Here is an 8,865-nt window from a genome sequence, read left to right as displayed (position 1 = left end):
TCTCACTCTTAAGGCTAAGAATTAAATAGTTAATATAAAAAATTGATGCCCCAAAAGTTATTTTTTTTTAAAGATTTTATTTATTCATGAGAGACACAGAGAAAGAGAGGCAGAGACACAGGCAGAGGGAGAAGCAGGCTCCATGCAGGGAGCCCCACGTGGGACTCAATCCCGGGACTCCAGGATCATGCCCTGGGCCAAAGGCAGATGCTCAACTGCTGAGCCACCCAGGCGTCTCAAATAAAATCTTTTAAAAATTAATTTGAAAATAACTCTTGGGGATCCCTGGGTGGCTCAGCAATTTAGCGCCTGCCTTGGGCCCAGGGCATGATCCTGGAGTCCCAGGATCGAGTCCCACGTTGGGCTCCCTGCATGGAGCCTGCTTCTCCCTCTGCCTGTGTCTCTGCCTCTCTTTCTCTGTGTCTCTCATGAATAAATAAATAAAATCTTAAAAAAAAAAAAAGATTTCATTCATCCACTTGATAAAAAACACAAGCTGGGCGGGGGTAGGGGACAGGGGAGGGGGGGGAGGGCAGGTAAAGTGCTGGCAGCCGGTAGAGGGAGAGGGAGAAGCAGGTTCCCCCAGAGCAGAGAGCCCAATGTGGGGCCCCATTCCAGGACCCCAAGATCATGACCTGAGCCGAAGGCACACCCTCAACCAACTGGGCCATCCAGGCGCCCCCAAAAAAAGATTTTTAAGGAAAAGCATCCAAAGTAATTCTCATAAAGTAGAATATTAATTTGCTGGCACTGGTGTAGAACACTTAACATAGATTAAACTTGCTTCTCCAAGATAATGTTAAGTTTGCAGCTTACCATGTATAAATTTAACGATTTAACTCCCTTTATAAAATGTATTACAAAGAGGATGAGAGTTACTTTTTCCTTTAATCACATTTTAGATCATATTCTAAAAGAAGGGAGAAATTTTTCATTTTTATTAAGTTCTTATAAAACTTCAGGTCCCTCAGGCCCAAACTATTCCTCTCCTTAAGCAGCAAGATTTATAATTATGGCTGCTTTTATTTTTATACTTATTTTGAAAAAATTTATGAGTACAGTCCTAGTGCATTTATGTCACTGATGGAAGAATGAGAATATTGTCCTTATTAGGGTAGCCATTAGGTACTGAATGCTCCTTAGCATATTTTTTCTTCAACGTGTGAACTTTAGAAATATGAATCAGGAAATTCCATTAAAATAGTTAGCAAAAGCACATTTTTTTTTTTTTTTTTTTTTTTTGCAAAAGCACATTTTGTAAAGTTTATTGCATGCTGTTTGAAAGTTACCACCATATCCTTCATCTTTGTCTCAGCAAAAATCCTAGAAGAGATCTGAGAATCCTAAGAGTAGGTGATGAATGTCGTTGCCATTTTCAGCCATTTATGGATATGAGAGAAGATGAGGATGTTTTCACTCTTTAAGCATTTATCACTTACTGACATGCCAACTGGTTATAGCTTTAAGTTTAATGTAAGCAGTTTCTTTATAGTATTGCTGTGACTCTAATCTAGATCTCTGAATGGCCATTTTGGGGAAACTAAGCATAAATGATGCAGATGTATAGTATTTTCTGCAAGCAGATAAAAATTTTGACTTAGATTGTTTGCCACTATATAAGTCTGTTTTGTGCATGTATAAAGGAAGTGACTTGAAAAATCTGATTTGAGAATTTTCCAAATCTATCATACTGTCATTAATGTCCTGCTTTTTAATGGAATCTTTTTTCTTATATTCTCACCTTTATTAACATAATTCATTGTTGGAGATGATCAATAATACAATTGCATTTTGCAGGTCTTAAAAAAACAGCATCAGTTTTACTTTTTAGCCACAAGTACATGCAGAAAGCCAAACTCAAGCCTGACAGTAAAGCCAAGTCTTAAAGCAATTGAAATTAAAGACTATATAATTGAGTTCTAGTGTAATAATTTAAGAATATTTAAAAGTATTTTCATTGTGGGATGGATAATGAGAGTATGGTATATATTTAAGCCCTTTGATATTTTAGTTTCAGAGTTGAAAGCTTTCCAAGGCTTCTAAGAAGTAAAGCCACAACTCATTTATGTGGCTTTCTCATTCATGGACACAGGAGAAGGGACTTACATAAGCCTCACGAGGTGCACTATATTGGAAAGATGATTCCTCAAGCAAAAATTTTCATTATTTGTAGATGTGATTTAGAAAGTTTTCAGAATAAATGATGGAGTTTCATGTGAACTTTATATGTTTGAGCAGGTAAATCTGGTGAGTAATAAAAGGATTTTCCTTTAATGTGTCCATTTGGTATATGAGATCATTATTCAGATTAGGTATATTTCTTTAGCTCTATTAGAGACTCTTTGTTTTTTTTCAAAAAAGATTTTATTTATTCATGAGAGGCACAGAGAGAGGCAGAGACACAGGCAGAGGGAGAAGCAGGTTCCCTGCAGGGAGCCCGATATGAGATTTGATCCCAGGACTCTGGGATAATGCCTGGAGCCAAAGGCAGATGCTCAACTGCTGAGCCACCCAGGTGTCCCTGTTTTTTTTCTTCACAGTGATCAAAATTACCATAATACTGTTGTATTATACAGTGACTAAACTAATTAACATGAACTCTTCAAACACAGCCAAAGCATTTCTATTTTAAAATCCATCCTTAAAGAGAAAATATTTTGTAGGATAATTGCTAGTAACAACAAAAAAATTGCTAGTAACAATATTCATTTTTAAAATAAATAATATAGTAAAAGTATATATAATGTGGATTTTAAAAAAAGATTTATTTATTTATTCATGAGACACACAGAGACAGAGACATAGGCAGAGGGAGAAGGAGGCTCCTCACAAGGAGTCCAATGCTGGACTTGATCCCAGATCCCGGAATCATGCCCTGAGCCCAAGGGAGATGCTCAACCATTGAGGCATCCAGGCGTCCGTGTAATGTGAATTTTCAAAGTGAATCCATTGTTTGAACATTGTATTTTCTCTTTTTGCATTTGTGCTTGACGGGCAGTCACACATTGTCTACCCTCATCTCAGCGGGTATTACTTTAGCTCCTTGTTTACCTTTCTCTGATCTTTGGCTAACTTCTTTCAACTATATCCAGTTTTAGATATAAATACAAAGCTAAGGATCCACTTCATCCTCAGACTAACCTGATGTGAATGTTAATCTTTGCCAAAAATAATGTCAATTAAAAATGTTTTATTCTAATGGTAACCATGTAAATTTACTGCCTAGTGTATTACTCTCTACCTTAAATTTGACCATTTTGCCCTATGACCTTTCTTATTTAAGCCCACTGGCTAACGAATGCAGAGCAACCCTCAAAAGAGGAGCATTGTTGTCGCCTCTAAATAACCTTCTTCAGGGATTTTCAAACTGTGCTCTAGGATTGTAGGGGTTCTTTGAAGATGCCTCTCTGGGTGTGGAGTTAGCTGGTGTAGAGTAGGTGGGGCCCTAGGCCCTCAACCAGACCTCTAAAACAGCTTCACTTTTATCTTATTCCTTGTGCTTTCATGGCCTAGTGGGTTTTTAATTTTTTTTTATTTTTAAAGATTTTATTTATTCATGAGAGACACACAGAGAAAGGCAGAGACACAGGCAGAGGAAGAAGCAGGCTCCCTGCAGGGAGCCCGATGTGGGACTCATCACACCCTGAGCCAAAGGCACTCAACTGTTGAGCCATCCAGGTGTCCCTGCCTAGTGTTTTTTTTTTTTTTTTAATTTTAACTGCCAACTTAATTTTAAAATATTCAAGGCTGATAATAGTAATAGTAGCTTTTATTTATAAAGTGCTTATCATATGCCAGCCTCTGCTTTAAATATTTTCTAACATTAATCCATTAATCCTTAAAAACCAGTAAGATTAAGCATTTCATTATCCCTATTTACAAATGAGGCTTAAGGATATTAGCTTGCCCAAGGGGTCATGGCTACAGGTGACAGACTTTGGATTCAAATCTCAGGAAATGTAAGGTGCCATCCCCCACCCTCCCACACTTGAGGCAGACAGGGCCAATGTTAAAATTATTTAACATTCATTCAACAAACACATTAGTATATTGGAATGATCTTCACATGACCATTATTATGCAACCCATTAGATCCTTGTTCATAAAAATGTTTGAATGATGTCTTAAATGTTCTATGAATAAAAAATTCCTCCCTAAAAGCTATCTTTGATGCATTCTCTTTCCAATTATTCATAAAAGTAGAAATCGCTAAGCAGTGCTAAAGGGAATGAATCATAGTGCCTGGGTCCAATGACAATGCTACCGACTAGGAATTTCTTTTTTTTTTTTTTCTCCAACTAGGAATTTCTTTGACGAGAGTTGAAAGAACCACTTTCTGCTGGTGAGGGTGTTGGAAAGATCTATGGTTGCAGTGTATAGTGAACTCTGTGTGCCTCTTTTCTCCTGGTTTTTGTTTTGTCAAATGAGAAAACAGAAGAGCTGTCCTATTTGTAGCTGATCAGGGCTTACTGAAAAAGTCAACCAAAGCCAGTGATTCTAGTACATGGAGGAATGTTAATTAGGATTGGTAGCATACATGAAGTAGAGAGAGAAAAGCCAACTAGAAAACTATGTGATTCTAGGATAAGATTTTAGAAATGTAGGAAGAAACAGTATAAATTAAGACTGGAGATGCTATCAGGATTCTATATATATATATATATATATATATATATATATATATATATATATATTTGATATCAGGATTATATTAAATGGTGTTTGGTAGCACTTCAGGTTCAGTGAGAAAGGTTTAGTTACATGTGTTTCAAAAGATTGCTCCCCTTCATAGTTCTAAGTTGCTTTATTAAAGCATCTAAGCCTAAACATTAAAAGTTAAAGTTTTGGGGTGTGTGTGTGTGTGTGTGTGTTTTTGGCTTTTTCAAAAAAGATTTTATTTATTTGAGAGAGAGAAAGCAGGTGCCCAAGAGAGCATGAGCAGGGGGGAGGGACAGAGGGAGGGCCACTGGGGAGGGGCAGAGGGGTGGGAAGCAGAGGAGCAGGGAGCAGGACCCCATCCAAGACCCCAGGATCATGACCTGAGTGGAGGGCAGACACTTAACCAACTGAACCACCCAGGCGCCCTTGTGTTGTTTTCTTTCTTTCTTTTTTTTTTTTTTTTTTTTTGCCCCTGTGTTTTTTTTATGTAAACAACCAGGCCACTGCAGTTATCTGATGCTACCACATACTAACTGCATGGAAAATATTCCACAGAAATAAAAAACCCTTTTGAATGTTAACTTACAGACATATATCAATGGCAAATATCAAGCTATATATTGAATATAGTTCTTTTCCTTAATGATTTAGTATAATGATTATGATCTAGGCCTAAGATAAATACCAAAAGTTCTTTATCACTTTAACAACTGAAATTATTATTTTTTAAGGATTTTATTTATTTATTCATGAGACACACACACAGAGAGAGAGAGAGAGAGAGAGAGGCAGAGACATAGGCAAAGGGAGAAGCAGGCTCCATGCAGGGAGCCCAATGTGGGACTTGATCTCGGGTTTCCAGGATCAAACAACTGAAATTAAAATACTGTAATATCAGAATACTCCCATGTGGTGGATTAATAGATGGCCATCACTTTTTTGGAAAAAAAAATCTACAGAAATTGAGAGTTACAGAAAAAATTCTTCCTTAACCATAAAATTTCTGGCCCATAATTTATTTATTGCATAACTATCATCAGGATAGTGCTATGGTAATAGCACTTGCCATCAAAATACTATTTACATGGCAAATAAGCAAACAAAAAAAATTCAGTGTAACTGATGAAAGATAAAATATTCTAGGAAATGGATCATGTTATTTCTTAAAACTGTAATACTCTAAATTAGTAAGTATGAGGTTAATTGAGATTATCATGACTCCTAGAAGAGACTCTCTGGAAAGCAATTTGGTAATATGTTTCAGGAGTTATTAAAAAATGTTTATGCCCTCCAAAAGCACTTCAAGAAAACTGTCCCACAGCAGAGATGATTTTTATACAAGAATGTTTTTCAAAGTGTTATTTATAAGAAAGAATAGGGGTGTCTGACTCGCTCAGTTGGTAGAGCATGCAACTCTTGATTTTATGGTTGTGAGTTCAAGCCCCATCTTGGTGCAGAGATTACTTAAAAATAAAATCTTAAAAAAACAAACATATTCCAGTCATGTAGGAATAAATAAATTAGGTACCAAGTAATATTTTCAAGGAATATTTGATAATTTAGTGTATTATCTTATCTAAATATTAAGACAAAAAGACACAAACTGTAAATAAATACACAAAAATGTTAACTTTTGGATAATTTTTTATCCCTTACTATATTTTCCAAATTTTCTCCAATAAACATTTATTTTAATCAGAATATTATATGATAAGTCATATATAAATCAAAGCATTTATTATTTTAGGAAACAGATCATTTCCATTTCAGAGCTTATGGAAATTGTGCTCTTTGATTAGTTGGTTGCTTTATTTCATTTTCCAAATAAACATAGCTTCTTGGGGATCCCTGGATGGCTCAGTGGGTTTGGCACCACCTTCGGCCCAGGGCGATCCTGGAGTCCCAGGATCAAGTCCCACATCCGGCTCCCTGCATGGAGCCTGCTTCTCCCTCTGCCTGTGTCTCTGCCTCTCTCTCTCTCTCTCTCTCTCTCTCATGAATAAATTAATAAAATCTTAAATAAAAAAAACATAGCTTCTTTTTTTTCCTGATAAGGGTAATGATGCTGTTACTTACACACACAGACACACACACACACATGCACGAAAATACAGAAATGTACAAATAAATAAAAAGAGACATGAAAAATTCCCCATAATCTCAATACTCAGAAACAGTCATTGTTATCATTTATTGTATATTCTTCCAAATAACATTTATGCATATATGTCTATTTCCAGGGCTGGTTTTCAGGGATATACAGCAATAAATAAGCATATTATTTACCACTGGTAACTGTTCTGGTGGTTTGGTGTCCATGCCTACTGGTAGCAAAATATGTTAATTATCACCCTTTCATAATCTATCAATTGGTTCATCAATCAGTTGATTAATCTATTTTTATATTTTAAACAATGTGATCATATTATATGCTCTGTTCTATAATCTGTGCTTCTTTTCATGTAACCACATAGTAACAGCTTTTTATGTTAATAATATAGGTCTACTTCATCATTTTAACAACTGCATTATACTTGATTGTGTTTATTTTTTAAAGATTTTATTTATTTATTCATGAGAGACTCACAGAGAGAGAGGGGCAGAGACACAGGCAGAGGGAGAAGCAGGCTCCATGCAGGGAACCCGATGTGAGACTCGATCCTGGATCCCAGGATCACGCCCTGGGCTGAAGGCAGACGCTCAACCGCTGAGCCACCCAGGCCGCCCTGATTGTATGTTTAGAAAAACTTTCTCTAATTCAAAATTATTAAAACACCATTTGTATTTCTTTCCACCTAAGCTTATCTTGAGTCGAGTGGTCAGCAAACTTTTTCTGTAAAGTGTCAAAGAGTAAATATTTTTGGTTTTATGGGCCATATGGTTTCTATCAAAACTGGTCACTCTGTCACTGCATTGGGAATATAGCCATAGGCAATACTTTAGCAAACGAGTGTGGCCGTGTTCCATTACAATTTTACTTATGCACACCAAAATTTGATTTCATATAATTTTCACATGCCATAAAAATTTTTTCAAACGTTTAAAAATGTATAACCACTCTCCCTCTTCTTAGCTTGCTAATGATACAAAAACAAGCGGCAGGTCACATTTGGGCCACTGCTTGCTGACTTCTATAGCTGAATGCTTCCCTTCAAAGCTCTCATTTTCTGCCAAGAAGTGTATCAGTGTCACACCTAAGTTTCCTTCAGTTAGATACTAACCTTCTTGAAAACTGCTCTTTGGATGGTACAGAAAATCCCTCAGGAATGTCACACATTTCCAATCTAAATCCTAAAACCACAAAATTTAGAGGGAGGCTGAACACCTTCATTTCTGGTCTAGAATCACAATGATTTTGCTTTTCCAGAAACTGAACATGTTCACTGAATGCAGTGGTGTATTTTATGAATTCTATTTCTTTCTTTACTTGTAAAATTTTCCTGATGTTTTTATACTTTTACTGAGACAAAATTGACTTGATATTGAAGATAAAGACGTTACCATAGTATTATGGTCTTGGGAAGCCACATTCCCAAGCTTCTGTACATGCTTCTTTTTTATAGTTCGTAACTGCTTAAATATTGCTATTTTTTAAATTCAGCAACTGCCACAAAGGAATACTGAGCATTAATAGTGACCATGTACTCAGAAATGTTTTGTTTGCCAAGTACTCTGCCAAAGTCCTAATATACATTATCTTGTTTAATTATCATATAAACCTTGTATAGTGGATATTTAGGTCCATTTCACAGGTTTAAAAACTGTAGGTCATGAAGGTAAATACACTCCCAGCTAGCAAGTATAGGATCAGAATTTAAACCTAGATTAGGGAGTCTTCAAAGGCTGTGAGTGCTCCTGAGCAGTGCTAGCCTGGATCATTATAATTTATCTGCCACCCCAATTAAGTATAATTTTTGGTATTCAATAAAAACCTTGTTAGAAGTTATTTTGATGTAATTACAAAGGCCTGTTTCTACAAGATCCATATCCCACTCAAAACAAATTACAAATTGGCCAGCATAGTCCGAGGCACAGAATGAATTAAGCTCAACAAATTAATTACATTATAAAAACAACAACAGGGATGCCCGGGTGGCTCAGCGGTTGAGCACCGCCTTCAGCCCCGGGCCTGATCCTGGAGTTCTGGGATCGAGTCCCACATCGGGCTCCCTGCATGGAGTCTGCTTCTCCCTCTGCCTGTGTCTC

Source organism: Canis lupus, chromosome 28 (genome assembly GCF_048164855.1).
Source record: "Canis lupus baileyi chromosome 28, mCanLup2.hap1, whole genome shotgun sequence".
Taxonomy (NCBI): domain Eukaryota; kingdom Metazoa; phylum Chordata; class Mammalia; order Carnivora; family Canidae; genus Canis; species Canis lupus.
This window is presented reverse-complemented; position numbering follows the sequence as displayed.